The sequence below is a fragment of the Saccopteryx leptura genome, chromosome 1 (genome assembly GCF_036850995.1).
Source record: "Saccopteryx leptura isolate mSacLep1 chromosome 1, mSacLep1_pri_phased_curated, whole genome shotgun sequence".
Taxonomy (NCBI): domain Eukaryota; kingdom Metazoa; phylum Chordata; class Mammalia; order Chiroptera; family Emballonuridae; genus Saccopteryx; species Saccopteryx leptura.
Window position 1 is genome coordinate 159,105,653 of NC_089503.1, and position 14,740 is coordinate 159,120,392.

Here is a 14,740-nt window from a genome sequence, read left to right on the forward strand (position 1 = left end):
CTAACATATGTAAAATAATCTGATACATAACTATACTACTTACAGTATAAGCAAAAGGCCAGACTTAGTGGCTTCAAACAACACAGATTAATCATTTTACAGTTCTGTAGGTCACAAGTCTGAAATGGGTCTTACTGAATCAAAATCAAGATGCGGGTAAGGCTGTATTCTTTCTGGAGATTTGAGGGCAGAATCCATTTCCTTGCCTGTTTCAGACTCTAGAGGTTGCCTACAGTCTTTGGCTCATGACCTTCCATCTTCCAAGCTGGTAATTTCTGATGAGTCTTTCTAAGGCTGCGTCCCTCTGACAGTGATATTCCCGCCTCCCACTTCCTTGTGTAAGACCCTTGTAGTATGTTGGGCCTACCTGTATTATCCTAGATATCTCCCTATTTCAACATCCTTAACTCAATCACTTCTGGAAAACTCCCCTTTACCATGGAAGGTAATGTACTTACAGTTTCAGGGATTAGGAGGGACACATCTTTGGAGGACTACTATTGGGAGCAGTACAAGGTAACTCAGAGATTCTGGATCCTGATTGACCACTAGAATCATTTGGAAGTTTTAAAGAAAATAGATGCTCAGGCACCTCACCCAAATACTGTGCTTTAATTTGACCATGTGTGCCTGGCCATCAACATTTACTAAGAGTAACCCAGATTATGCTACTGTGAAGCTAGGGCTGAAAGCCACTGGATGTATGTAAGAAAGCGGACTGGGACCATCACACAAACTGAAGTTTGAGGACCTCTTCAGCCACTTAGCTAACTCACTTTAGTTTTCCAAGCCTGAGTACCCTTATCTATAAATTGGGCATAATAATCACATGAAAAGTAAATTAGATAATATGTATAAAGTCCTCTGTGGCTTGCCAGGAAAATGTTAATCTTCCAGTAAATGGTAGCTATAATTATTTTATAGAGCAGCTCAAATCCTTAGGTTATGACAAACATAAATATCAAAAGTGAATATCCCGCAAATCACCCCTCTTGGTCAGACTTAGAGGAGCTTAGAGTTCCAACAGTTCTGCTTAGATTATGAGTAAACTGATATACTTAGGAAAGTTATTAGTGTTCACTGTCCTTTCACTTGGTTCTGGGCTAACTTCTCCTGGGTGTTCTCACTTACAGACACTCCCTTCACATTGCAGGAACTGGGCCTAGCAAACAAAAAAGTTCAGCGTTTTGTACAGATGGCCAGTGGTCTCCATTTCTCAACCTGCGGGATGGTATAATCTCAATCCCATCCCAACAAGTTTGCTAGTCCTACTGGGAAGTCTTTCCTTTAGTGAGAGAGTATCGGACACTGTCCTTTCCAAGACTCAGATCACTGTTCCTGGGATCCCAAGTCCCAGATTATTTTCACCAGCCCAGCCCCATCCTGGCCCATGAAGTGGGACATTCACTTATCACCGTGTGTGTGTGTGTGTGTGTGTGTGTGTGTGTGTGTGTGTGTGTGCGCGTGCGTGTGTGTCAGAGACAGAGGGAGGGACAGACAGACAGGAAGGGAGAGAGATGAGAAGCATCAATTCTTTGTTGCGGCATCTAGTTGTTCATTGATTGGTTTCTCATATGTGCCTTGACTGGGGGGCTACAGCAGATCAATTAACCCCTTGCTCAAGCCAGTGAGCTTGGACTCAAGCTGGTGAGGTATGCTCAAACCAGATGAGCCCACGCTTAAGCTGGTGGCCTTGGGGTTTCGAACCTGGGTCCTCTGTGCCCCAGTCCAATGCTCTATCCACTGTGCCACTACCTGGTCAGGCTGAATTGGGACATTCAATCACGACTGTCCCTAGTCCTTATGTAACAACAATACCCTATCCCATGGGGAGATAAGACTCTTGCCACTGCAAGAGACAGCCTCTTTGCTGTCTCATTGATTTTTATGTAATGCTGAGAATTAGAATGGACAGAAAGAACCCTTCCAGTTTTATAGTAAGCAAAGTCTATTTAGCTAAAATCCCAAAGGAGTTTATTGTGTTTTTAAATTCTACCAGCTTCCAAAATCAAAAAGGGGGGGGAGGGATTACATCATAAGTGTGGGATCTTGCTTTATTAGCTTCCTGAGTCAGAAAAAAAGAGAAGGAAATAATATATAGGAGAATGATCTCAAACACTTTTTGTCTTGTATTTTCCTTTCCTAACCTCTTTCTTTAGCCACTGGGGAATTAAGGGGAAATACCAGATAAAAAAATGTTGACCCTGGTGATTTCAAATTAAAATCTGTGGTTCTGAGTATTTGGGGAAAACTACAGTCTTATGGTTTTACTTCCCTTTCCTTCTATTCTGGAAAGAGTCTGACCACATATTACTGTAGGTGACAACAGTTCCAAAGTTAACATGTCTGTAGTGTGGAATACATGAAATCCTTCTGTCCCATGTGAGGGAGAACCCAACATTTTGGCTGGTTGGTTTCTGAGAAATTTTAAAAATAGAAAAAAAAGCATAAAGAAATATATAACCAATTTCAATGACTCAATCACCAAGAATTTTGTCATTTGTTTGAAATCTTTTTGAATATGAAACAAATAAACAGTATATAAACAGCCTATATAAAGTTGGAATCAGTTCCCATTCTGCCTCAGTTCCATTTCCCACTATTGCTATACAGAGACAGTCTCTATCATGTTTTCACTGATTCTTCTGAGGGAACGTTTTTATCTACCAGTGAAGGTCGGTTCTGCTCATCCTGACATGTGTGGCCAGGACTCCAAACCCCAGAAGATATAGATAATGATTGTTTCAAGTAAGAGTCAACTCCTGCTGCTGACTTGGTCTTTAACCTTATATTCTGGTCTGGTTACTGATCTTGAAGAGATGCCTTGGGCTCTGTGTGTGTATCAAGAACAGACACAGCCTGCATGGTGGCCCAAGCCTGCTGTTCCCCAGTTCCCACATTGCCTTCTCAGGTGAGAAAGGCCTTCCTCAATGGGAGAGCACTGTAGGTAGTCTTTCTTATGGGATTTAAGAGACAGAATACTAGGAAGAGAATCTGGAAAGCAAATTTTAAGGGCTGTTGACCTCCATGCCAAAAGTTGCAAATTCTGAGGCCAGGCAAGTGACTTCAATAAGCAATGTAGTTACACCTTATTACTAAATTGGGGTATCAGACTTTTCAAGAAAAGCCACAAATCTAAATGATTATGTGAAATCATCCTTTTTACATTTCCCCATTTTTTAATATATATATTTAAAGCTTAAAATCTATAGGAAAGTTTAAACAGTCGTACAACAAACAACAACCTTCCTCTTAGTTAAATTCGCCCAGCTGGTAACATCTTGCCAAATAATATGTGCGTGTATAAATGCTTTCCCAAACCATCTGAAAGTAAGTTGTATAAATCATGACAAATCGCCACCAAAAACTTAAGTATATACCTCCTAAGAAACAGAGCATTCTCTATTTTAACTGCAATAACATTATACCTAAGAAAAGTAACTATTCTTTTTATCATTGTTGTCTCAAAATTATTATTTGATATTTCTTTTGGTCAAATCAGCATCCAATCAAGATTTACATATTGCATTTTATTGTTATCAATATATCTTTTTGACATCTTTTAATCAAGAAGAGTTTCTTTACCTTTTCTATGTTTTTCAAAATTATTTTTAATTGTTGAAGGTGAGTATGTTTGATGTGAATTTGTGTGTGTGTGCACATATCTACTCACACATAGGCAACAACAGCAGGTGCACAGGTCGGAGTCATGCTGAGGGGAACAGCTCTGCACCTGGGTGCAGTTCATCAAAAGTCCCACTTCCAAAAGCAGAGTCAGCACAGTCTTCATCTCAGTCCCTGTTAGTGCCTTCACTCATCAAGATGGAAAGATGAGAGAGACAGAGAGACAGAGAGAAACCTACTTACTGAGGGCCTTAGCATTGATACTGTGCTAACACTCTAAGTAAGGATGCACTAGGTGAGAGTCGCTCAGGATGGGATGCGGGTGACTCGTGCTCGGAACTAGGAACCTAACCTGCTCAGTCAGGAATTGCAGTGTTCAAAGCACCTTCAATTATTCTTCTGAACATTGAAGTTGGAGGACTACCATTCTAAAGACACACACATAAATTAACAACTGACCTTACCCCTGTCAAGTTCTAGTGGAATCGAGATGTGGAACATTATCCTATGATTCCGTGAGTTCTCTGAGCAGCTCAGGGGAGGGTCAGAGAGGCTTTGGGGGGCTGCAGAGGATGAACTCTGAGTGGAGCTGGAAGAAGCCTGAGTTAACCAGGTGAGGAAGGGGAAGAAGGTATAGGAACGAGAGAAGTAGAGGCTGCATCACGTGCGGCTGGAGCTGTGTCAGAGATGGATGAAGGAAAGCCTCGTAGGCCACGTTAAGGAGTTATAACTTTTTTTCTGAGGGTTTGGAGACTCTCAAAAGGGCCTTAAGCAAACACGATCCAGTTAATCACAGGAAAACCATGCTTTTGCCTCTGAGGAGACAGACTCAGAGGCAAAATGTGTCTGTAAGAAGCCACTGCGGTGGAAGAGGCAGGAAGTCATTGAGGAAAGGGGGCATGCAGGATTCAAAGCTACTCGGGAAGCAGCGGGGCATGGTGTGAGATGTGAACTTGACAGTCAGAGAAGAGAGTGTAAAGTGGGTTTTCGGCTCGCATTTCATGAAGCTCATGGCAATGGCTGGCTGCGTGGATGCGGTGCCTGTTGGACATTCAGGTGAACATGCTCTGTAGGCAGTTGGTTACCTGGTTAGGAGAGCAACAGTGGGAGCCTTAGAACTTACTTAGCACAAGGACCCTGGCGAGGCGAGGCGACGCTGCTGGGGCAGAAGGCTCTGAACCAGGCGGAGGGCGGGGCTGCAAGTGCCTGTCAAAGAAGGGAACTTGTAAATGCACTTGAATGGGCGGAGCCAACCTGCAGGGAACACTGGTTTGTTGACACCCCCACGCCCCTTGCCTACTTCCAGAGCCGTGGTCTTCTCTCCCCACGCTTTCCACCAGTGGTCTTCAAAGTGGGAGGACTACACCAGAAAGGGGACTCAAGACAGTTTGTTGAGCATTAAGAGCAATTGTTAAAAATATTATATTTTAAATATATCATCATTTCTATATTTTGTTTACATTTTATAACAGATAAAATATATTCACAAAATAATATATGTGTGTGTAGACAGATAGAGAAAAAGATAGAATTCATTAATAAGTATCCACATAGTAGGTATATATGTTCTAATATATTTTATTGTTACCCAGCCACAATGAAACATCTTGAGTGACCACTTTTCAGCATGACCAAAATTTGGGTGACACTTAAGAAGGAGAAAAGTGAGCAAGGGTCATGGACGCTCACTTCTCAAAGATTGCTGGCATCTTTCAAAAGGTTTTGGCCCTGATACAACCCCAGATAGCAGAATCCCTGGGAGTTCTAGTCCCTTTTACCTACGGACCAAAAAGGGGCAATGTATTAAATCTGACAGGCTCAGGGGAGGCTTGCTTGGTGGGTCTTATAAACTCAGAGACCGAAAGTAACCATATAAGATGGTCTAAACATAAAAATCCCTAATGATAAGCAGGTCATGGTGGGTCATGTCTGAGGCCTGTAGCTTCCTTGACAAAGGTCGATCTTTACCTTAAATGAGGCTATTATCTATTTGCATCTATGATAACATACCTTTGAAATGTCATAGTAATCCCCTTTTCCAGATCTCTTACTACCAGTGCAGGAGACCACAGAATCCCTCATTGTTCCTTTTTCCCCCGAATGTCATCCCTAGGTGCCATAAATGTTAATTATTAACTATCCTGAACCCACCAATGTCAAAGATGTATGAGTCTCTCTGTTTTGTTTTTTATTGAACCCGAGAGAATTCTCCACTTTTTCTTTTTCCCACCCTTAATCTACTGTTAATGGATTTCATGCAGCCTTTCTTAGGTGTCCTTCTTCTATTCCAATGTATAAAATCAGCTATAAAACTGCCATTCTCCGGAGCATTTCCTCAACCCGTGGAGATTTGCTTTCAGGCAATTGTCATCCATTTGACTGAAATAAACTCGTAAAAATGGTCTGCAGGTTTGCACATTTCTTATGTCGGCATACCTTCTTCTATTTTGAATGCATTTTTAGAATCTTAGAAGCGGAGACTTAGAAAACTCTTTGGTGCCGGCCACCTAGTTTTCTGCTTTCCTGGGGAGCAGGAAGAAAGAGCTGGTCAGAGGAAGGAGGCTGGGGTCAGAGGGAGGTAGGGCAGGGGACAGGGGAGAAGAGTCCCCTTTTGTTCACATGAATCTGGAGCCACTCTGGCACTGTGCAGTTTGCGGTGTTTCTCTGATTTGTGTGCAGGAGTTGGGGGGGGGGCGGGGGACAGGAAGGTGGTTGTCCAGATCAGAAAGTGAGCAGGGCTGTTTCCTGGCTTCTCTCCCACGTGGTGATCCATTCTCATTGTCACTGCCAGCATGTCTGGGCATCGCTTTCTGACAGCAGACTGGGAACTCACTCCAGGCACACACATCTTTGATGACCTGCGATTGGGATGTGCTTGGCTTAAAGACAAAGCTCCAGACAGCCAGACATACAGCAGGAGAGCAATGTGAGCTTTCAGAAGGGGTGGACGCACTTGTGTTTTACCTGCTGCTCCTTCGTCTGGAGCAGTGACCAGGCTTGACCTCTCTGGCCAAATGCACTCCTATGCTGGAGACTGAAGCCTGCCCCCCTCTGTCTTTGCATTCTACCCCCATCCCTACCCGTCAGGACTGTGCTAAAGCCTAACTCAAGACCAAATTATTTTAACTCCCAAACGCACTTATGATTTGCTTTCTGAGTAGGCCGCTAGAGGCTTTAAATGGTGCATCAGAGCTACCATAGCCCCCAGAACCAGCTCAACTCTTTCTTCTTGACAGGTGGCTAGATTGGCTATTGGCTCCATGTCACTTATTCCTTTACAAACTTGAATTTGAACTTCATAATTTTTTTAATTGAGGGGAAATAAGTATTATGATTGCTAAAGTGTAAGAGCAATAATAAGTACATTTTAATTTAGAGAACAAAAAAAGCAAGCCTATGGACAAGCCATAGGTATAAACAAGCTCATGCTTCCGATAGTAATTATACTGACCAGATAGACAGAGGGTGAGATTTCTCAATGTGGGGTAGAGGGGAAGATGAGATAAGACAGGGAGAGTAAAGGAATTTGCCTAGATTGCAAACACAGAAATTCTGATATACTGACTAGATAATGATACTGTAGTAATGAGTTGAGTCAGCTGACTTCCTCCACCCTCATTAGATAACTCACTAATTTTCCTCTTGTAGTATTTTAGTTCCTTGTGTCACATAGGATGGGGAAGAAAAAGCCTAGTATTCAGGTCCACAAAAAATGAGCTATTCACTGAGACCATCATTTGCTTAGAATTGCTTTTCCTGGGGAACAGGGTTAGCTTTGAACATTTAATAAATTGTCTAGAAGCATTGAGCTGTTAGCTATGGCTCTTCAGCATATATAATATAAGATCTAATATTTGATTTAAGAAACCTTTGAATTATTTTATTTTATTGCTCAGGTTTCCTTGTAATCTATGAAAAGCTTTAGTCAGGAACTACAAATTTAATGAAAGGTAGCTATTCAAATAATCAACCAGTATTATATAACGCAAGAAATTCTTTTCCCAACTCCACCTTTTGTTAACACCATCTCAAGAAAAATCATATGTGAAGACAATATGGCCCTAATATTTTGTATTCTTTCTTCTACATGGAGGGAAAAAATACTACTGCTTAAAAGTCTTACATTAATTTGCTGTTTCAGAAAACTGATTGTGTCTATCCAGAGTATATAAAATAGGCTTACACTAAAAACAATGCTTTTGCCTTTATCACTTATAAGCAATATAATATAGAGGGTCATGGAGAGAACCAAATGAAATTCTAATCAATATCATGTTATTGTTATAAAAAATAGATTAGTGCATGATTTTTCTTTGTGAGACAATTTTGTAAAAATAGAAAAAAATGAGTATTTATTTTTACATAATAAGGTAGACTTGAGAAAGTATCTATACTTCCATTTATATCATTATATGACAAAACTCACTTCATGACTTTTTATTACATCTTCAAACCTTTTTAGATGTTATCAACAAGCAATACTAGCATCTAAGTCAAATAAGACATTCAATTTTTAAAAATATAATCTTTGTAAATGTGTACATTTCTCTTCTGCCATTTAGAAAGCAAAATGTACTTCTTCCCCTCAGAGGTATACATTGTTGGACTTACCTTTTGCTGGGATAAATGCATCAAAAAAGAAAGAAAGAAAGAAAGAAAGAAAGAAAGAAAGAAAGGGCAAAAGCAACTGCCCCACAAACAAGGAAGCTGCCTCTAATAGACTAATTCATTCAACAGCATTCACAAAGCATCTTTAGTGTGCCTGGCATCAAAGACAGGTAAGCTGCAAACTCTACCCTTAAAGTACTCAAGTTCTAGTGCAAGAGAAAGACTTGTCTCCAACAATTTACAGATTCTACAAAAGCCAGAGGAAGGATGCCTGACATGTTCTTGAGGGGCTGAGTTCAGAAGAAAGTGGTACCTACAGTAAGCTTCAGGCATGACTAGGAGTTAACCAGGTGAGGGAAAAAAAGAGTGGAGATGAATTCCATGAAGGCGTGGTGAGTTTTGGATTTTGGGGGGATTTAGTTTTATTTTAGCACCACAGGAAAGCTAGTGAGGGAAAGAAGAAACATAAGACCAACTTTAAATAGTGAACATTTCTTCTCTTTCTCCTTTCTTCCTTTCCTCTATAAGCATCCAGCAAAATCCAAAGATGGTAGAGTCACTCCCTGGTGCCGGGCCCAGGCTCCTACCATCTTCTTGCTCTGCCATTCTTAGAGCATTGCCTTAAGTCATCAGTGAATCTGATGGCTCAGGTCCACACAGCATTCCAACCCACAGGGAGGGGAAGCTCTGCCCAGCAGCTCCAGAAATCTCTTCTCCTTTGATCCCATTGGCCAAAAGTTAGTCATATGACCACATCTAGTGGCCAATAGGGCTAGAAAATGTCTTATCCTTGCTAAACAGCAAGAATTTTCTTACTTTAGAACAGGCGTTAGCCAAATTCTTCTGCAAAGGGCCAGATAATAAATATTTTAGACTACATACAATCTTGGTCATGTGTTGTTCTTTTTTTATGGTTTCTTTCTTTCTTTCTTTCTTTCTTTCTTTCTTTCTTTCTTTCTTTCTTCTCCTCCTCCTCCTCCTCCTCTTTCTCCTTCTTCTTCTTTTTCAACTCTTTAAAAATGTAAAACCATTCTTAGCTTGAGGGGCTGTGCAAAACAAGCCATAAGCCAGATTGGGCAAGTGGACTATAGTTTTCCAACCCTCACAAGTGGACTATAGTTTTCCAACCCTCACTATAGACAAAGAATGTGTACAGGGAAGAGTGTGGCCATCTCTGGCATGACTGACAGAAGATTATAAACCACAAAGAGGAAGAGTTTTGTCTCGTTCATCTTTCTAGTCTCAGCACAGTGTTTGATCCATTTGGTTGGTGCTTAATGTTTATGACTGGTGAATGAATGAATGAATGAATGAATGAATGCTAATTTACCAACAACAATTTGTTAAAATCCCACTAATAGTCTCTTAACTTGAATTTTCATTTAAATATTGCAGTTTCTTCAGAATATTCCAGAGGACAGCCCTGAGTATGCAAACAGATTACAGAGCAAAAGGCCTATGTTTCTCCCCGAATGCCCTGTGGCAGGCGGGAGAAACTTGTTTTGGTTTTGCCCTTTTAAGTATCACATGGTTGGTGGGAATGTCAGCAGAAGTGTCCAGGCTGAATAGACACTTTTTAGTTCCCCTCTTTCTCTTCCTTCTTGCTCAATATCCTGAGGGCATAATAGAAGTTTTTTTGTCTAAGTCAGCCTAGAGGGGGGAGGGAGAGGAGGATCACTCAACCATTGCCCCAGACATCCCCCTGCCAGGAGTCAGAAAGGGCCACAGTCCTTGGATTCCCTATGCCGAGCAGATCCAACAGCCCAAAGCGAGGGGGCGCCTAGTCCCTGGCCCAAGGACGACTCACTAGACGAGGCCCTGCCCCCAGCTCATTCTGCCGGAGTCAGGTAACAGCTATGCCCAGGTTTCCTCTTGTACCTAAATATGAGCTTTTTTTTTTACAGCAGGAAGAGGCACCCTCTCCAAATCCTGGCAGCACAGACTGTGCTCAAGGGAATGACTGGGAGAAGGCACACTCTGTTAGCAAACAGCAGCAGAGGTGGGCAGCAGACATGAAAACCCGGCCTCACTGTAGCCAGCAGGGTGACAAGCAGATAAAAGTATGTCATTTGCTGTTTTGTAACTGGATAGGGCCTCTCATGTAGTCCTGTTCCAATCTCTGGTGCTGCTGTGATTAAATGATGTCTTGCCCAGAAACCAGACCCATAATCCTACTGGGCACAGACAACTGACTTCATCCTGCTCTGACAAGCATGTGCCCATGCAGCTCTTCTGATGAGAAGGAGTAAATTTCAGTTTCCACCAAGACTTTACAATCTGGCAGGGGGTGGGGATTCGTGCAAAATTTCTACACGGACTGTAGAAGGAAGGCTGCACTGCCATCAATCCTGCTTTCTTAGAGCCTCAGAGGGAATCCTAGGAAACCAGGACTGAGGACCACAGAGGGCTACCAATCCTCTCAGGAGTATTTCAGAGCAGCAGTAACTCCAGAACTTGATTAGAGCCCTCAGCCGTCTTGTATAAATCACTGCCTCTTCTAAAGAATTCACAAGGCCTTCACCACCCTCTTTTTAATGAAACTCACAGGTAATTAAAGGAAGAGGAGGAGTCTCTTACTCTGCCTTCTATCAGCTGTGTGACTTTAGGCAAACCATTCACCCTCTCTGTGCCTCAGTTTTTTCCTCTAAATTAATGAGGACAATAATAGTACTAACCTCGCAAGGCTGTTGTGAGTATAAAACTATATGCACTTAGTGTGTGCTAATATGTCATAATAGATAGGTAACATTTGCCATTTTAAATATGTTGTCATCAGAGTGAGGTTATTCTGGGTAGGAAAACGGATGGGTATGTGAATACTAGGCAAAATCATGACCATGCTTTTCTGCCAATGCTGAGAATTGTCAGGAGAGGTTTATGTAGATCAATATATGTCCATATATGAAGGGAGGCTCAAACTTCAAATATGCTAATGCCCCAAGAATTAATGATAAATGATAGGGAAGGGGGAGGAGGAGGGGGAGGAGGAGGAGGTTCTACTTTCCAGTAAAATCACACCTTTCAAAATGTTCTATTAAAGGTGATCATGAATATCAAAGGAATTGTGCTGTGTGTAAGGGATGCTCTGGAGAGGTTAGTCTTCTATTAAAAATAAATATCCTGGGAAGGATTCCATTTCTCTGGGGAAAGTATTTTAAAGGCTCAGATCCATGTTGTTTGTTTGTTATATCCATCCACGTGTTTAACTGCCAATGGGTGTCAAATGTTCCCTAGCTCCTGCCCAGACCCAGAGGCCCCTGGATTCAGAGTTCATCAAACTCCTTTCTGGGGAAATTCTACACCTTGAAAAGTTATCACTGCCTGATGGGGCAGTCACACTGACACCTAGTGGTCCGAATGCTAAGTGCAGGCGATTGCTTTAAAGCTTTTTTGAGTCGGCAAGTGCCTTAAAAATCATGCTTTCCTTCATGGGTATCCCATGTTAACAAGAAAAAACGGTCAGGAAAAGTGGACAGACTATTTCATTCGTCCAGTGTGTTAGCAGGGGCCACCTCTGGGCGAACGTTCTAAGAACAAGAATGGGGGGAGGGGACGGTGGCTCCCTGGCCTGGTTTGGGCTGTGGTCCCAGGGGTTGTGGTTGAGACTACGGCTCTAGGTTCAAGATGGGAGTTTGAATGGGGGCTCTGCTACTCACCCGCTGTGGGTCTTGGGTGAATTACTGAACTGCCTCATGCTTGGTCTCTGTATCTATGAAGTGGGGATGACAATAACTTCACCGTGGTCTGCTGCGAGCTCCGAGCACAGAGGGCAATGCCCCATGTCGTCTGCTGGTGACAGTGTTCACGAGAATGTTGCGGTAGAAGCTGTGACCCCACCGGTCGTGCAGCACAGGACAGTGGGAAGCCGGGTGGATGTACAAGGAGACCCAGGTTCAAGTTCTGCCACTAAGTAGCTGGGTGACTTTGGGGAGATCACTTACCCTGTTTCCTTTTCAGTAAAATGAGGAGCTTGAATTTACAGATGATTAGAGGTTTTTTTTCTTTCTCAAACACTGTGATTCTAAGGTAAGCTTTCTAACTCAAATTGGTCCACCTTTCAGGCCCATTTTAATTGTCTTTATTTTTACTAAAGCTGAGGGTCCAGCATGTCCAGGCATTTACTTATATAGTTGCTGACTGATAAGAAGTGGAGGTTGGAATTATCTCTGTATCAGCCACTGGGAATAAACCAAGTACATGACTGGGCAGGAATGAGACTCCAATGGAAAGTCTCAGCAAAGAACATTTCCCCACCAGAGGCTGGTCTGGGGTTTCTCTGCCCAACTGGAACCCTATCCCCATTAAACACCAACTCCTCTCCCCTTAGTCCCTGGCACCCACCTTTTTACTTTCTGTCGCTAGGAATCTGATACCTCGAATAAGTGGAATCATACAATTTGTCCTTTTGTGCCTGGCTTATTTCATTTAGCATCACCTTATCTCCAAGGTTCATCCATCCATGGTAGAGCATGTATCAGAATCTCCTTCCTTTTAAGACTGAATAATATTCCATTCTATGCATGAAACGTTCCCAGACAGGGAACGTGGCCCTTGGGGTCTACCTAGGGCCAGCTGGTAATATATGGGTTCTTGACTTCGTGCAGGAAAAATTTCATAATATGAGTCCAGGTGATGTTAAGAGTAAGTTTATTAAAGCTGGGGACAGTGAAACAAGGAAGGGCGTAGAATTGAAGCAGCAACAGGAGAGCCTAGGTGAGGGTGCCCGGGCTCTCTAGAAACCTGTGGGAGGGAAATGAGCAGAGAAAAGGGGGCCATGGGGATGGTTGAGGGGGTTAGCCCACTGCCTGTTGCTCCCCTGGTTGTGAGCCTCGTGAGGACCCTTAGAATCTAGCAGATGCTTGCCTGTGGGAGAAGAAGAGGGGAAGGTGTGCTCCATGCTCAGGGAGGGAGAGCACACTGGGTCCTTTGTTTTGAAGGTGTTTAAAGACTGGGAATTTAGGGGAGGATTTTAATAGGATATTCATTAGCTTATCCAGGTGCCCCCTTTCAGGGTCTGATCATACTTAAATGGTTAGTCCCAGGGCAGGTCATACTAAATGGTTAGTCATTAGTCATTGTGGCCCACCTGGTTTTGCTGCTTTTCTGGGCCTGGAGCTAAAACACAACTGAGGCCTAAACATTATCGCTAAGGAAGTAAATTTCAGTTTCTAACTTCTTGTCAAATACAGAGAAGAAACTCACTGCTCAGACCTATGCATCTCTGTGTGTACATAGATATGTGAGTTCAGAGGGGTATGAAGGCAGAAAGAAAAGGTAGCATATTTCTATTTTGTTTTTTATGTCAAACAGTATCTTTCTCTGCCATCAAAATAAATTTCTTTACAAATTTTATATTTTTAGCAAAGTGAGTTTTCTTATCCTGCTTCATACTATTTATATATGAAAACAGAATGACCACAAGAAGTAGTAAATGAAATTTAGATCTCTTTGAGGTGTTTTATATTGTATTAGGTTGTACGTACTTTAAATAGTACCCTAAAATCCAAATGAGCCATTAGTAAGATATCTATGAAAACAATTTGCAATTATCTACGTGTTCAATAGTCAAAATATAAATGGCTTCCTCCAATTTGTTATACTTAGTTAATGCAGGCTAAGTAAATGATACGCTAAGCAAATGTAAGCTAAATTTGCTTAAAAACTATAAAAAACAGAATTACAAAAATAAATTGTTTCAAGACTATTTTGTTGTTCTATACTATTTACATCTTATCACCATTCCATCAGCATCAAAGAAGTCAAAGATGCCCTGGCTGGGTAGCTCAGTTGGTGACAGCATCATCCCAAAGTGCAGAGGTTGCTGGTTTGATCCCCAGGCAGGGCACATTCAGATTCAGATTGATGTTCCTGGCGTTCTCTCTCTCTCTTTTTCTTTCTCTCTCCCTCTCTCTCTCTCTCTCTCTCTCTCCCTCCCCTCCTTCACTCCCTCCCTCCCTTCCTCTCTCACTCAAATCAACAAATTAAAAAAAGAAAAGAAGTCAAAAACTTATAGCAGAACTAACTTCAGAAACACAAAGTCACATTTAACTTCCTCAGCCATTTACATGTAAGCCATTGGAGGCCACAACAAAGTCAAATTGTATTTGTGCAGAAGCTATTTGGTAGGATAATCAGGAAGGGAAGTTTGAAGGTTACAATTGGTATAATGATGGTGATTTTCAAGTTCTTAGTCTTTAAAGACTGAGGGTACACAAAAGCCTAATTGATCTATGTACCTTGAGAGTTCAAGGTGACGGTCTTTGGAAGGTGGGCCATTGCTGTCTGAAATTTACTTCAATTTACCCTAAAAAAGAGAACCCATAAGGAACAAGGACAAGATCAGAGCAACAGGTGCCTGAGATAACACACAAAGGGAGGATAATACACAGTGACATCTGTAAGAGCTTTCTGCCAAGACTCTTGGGCCATTTCCGGAGGAAAGCCACGCCCACACAGCTCGCAGGGAATCCCGCTCTGCCAGGTGTTTTTTCTCCCTGTGACACACCTG

General features: G+C 42.1%; 1 protein-coding gene across 5 annotated transcripts in view; it reads left to right on the forward strand.

The window, feature by feature from the left end:
- The window catches only part of FYB1 (FYN binding protein 1), a 149,455-nt gene that overhangs the window by 39,802 nt on the left and 94,913 nt on the right, over window positions 1-14,740 (forward strand). The window contains exon 1 of one of the 5 annotated variants that reach the window (XM_066378655.1): window positions 9,931-10,079. The exons of the other annotated variants lie outside the window; for them this stretch is intronic. The gene's annotated coding sequence lies outside the window, so the exon portion shown is untranslated. Of the gene's footprint in view, window positions 1-9,930; window positions 10,080-14,740 lie in introns of those variants that run through there. 5 annotated transcript variants of the gene reach the window in all.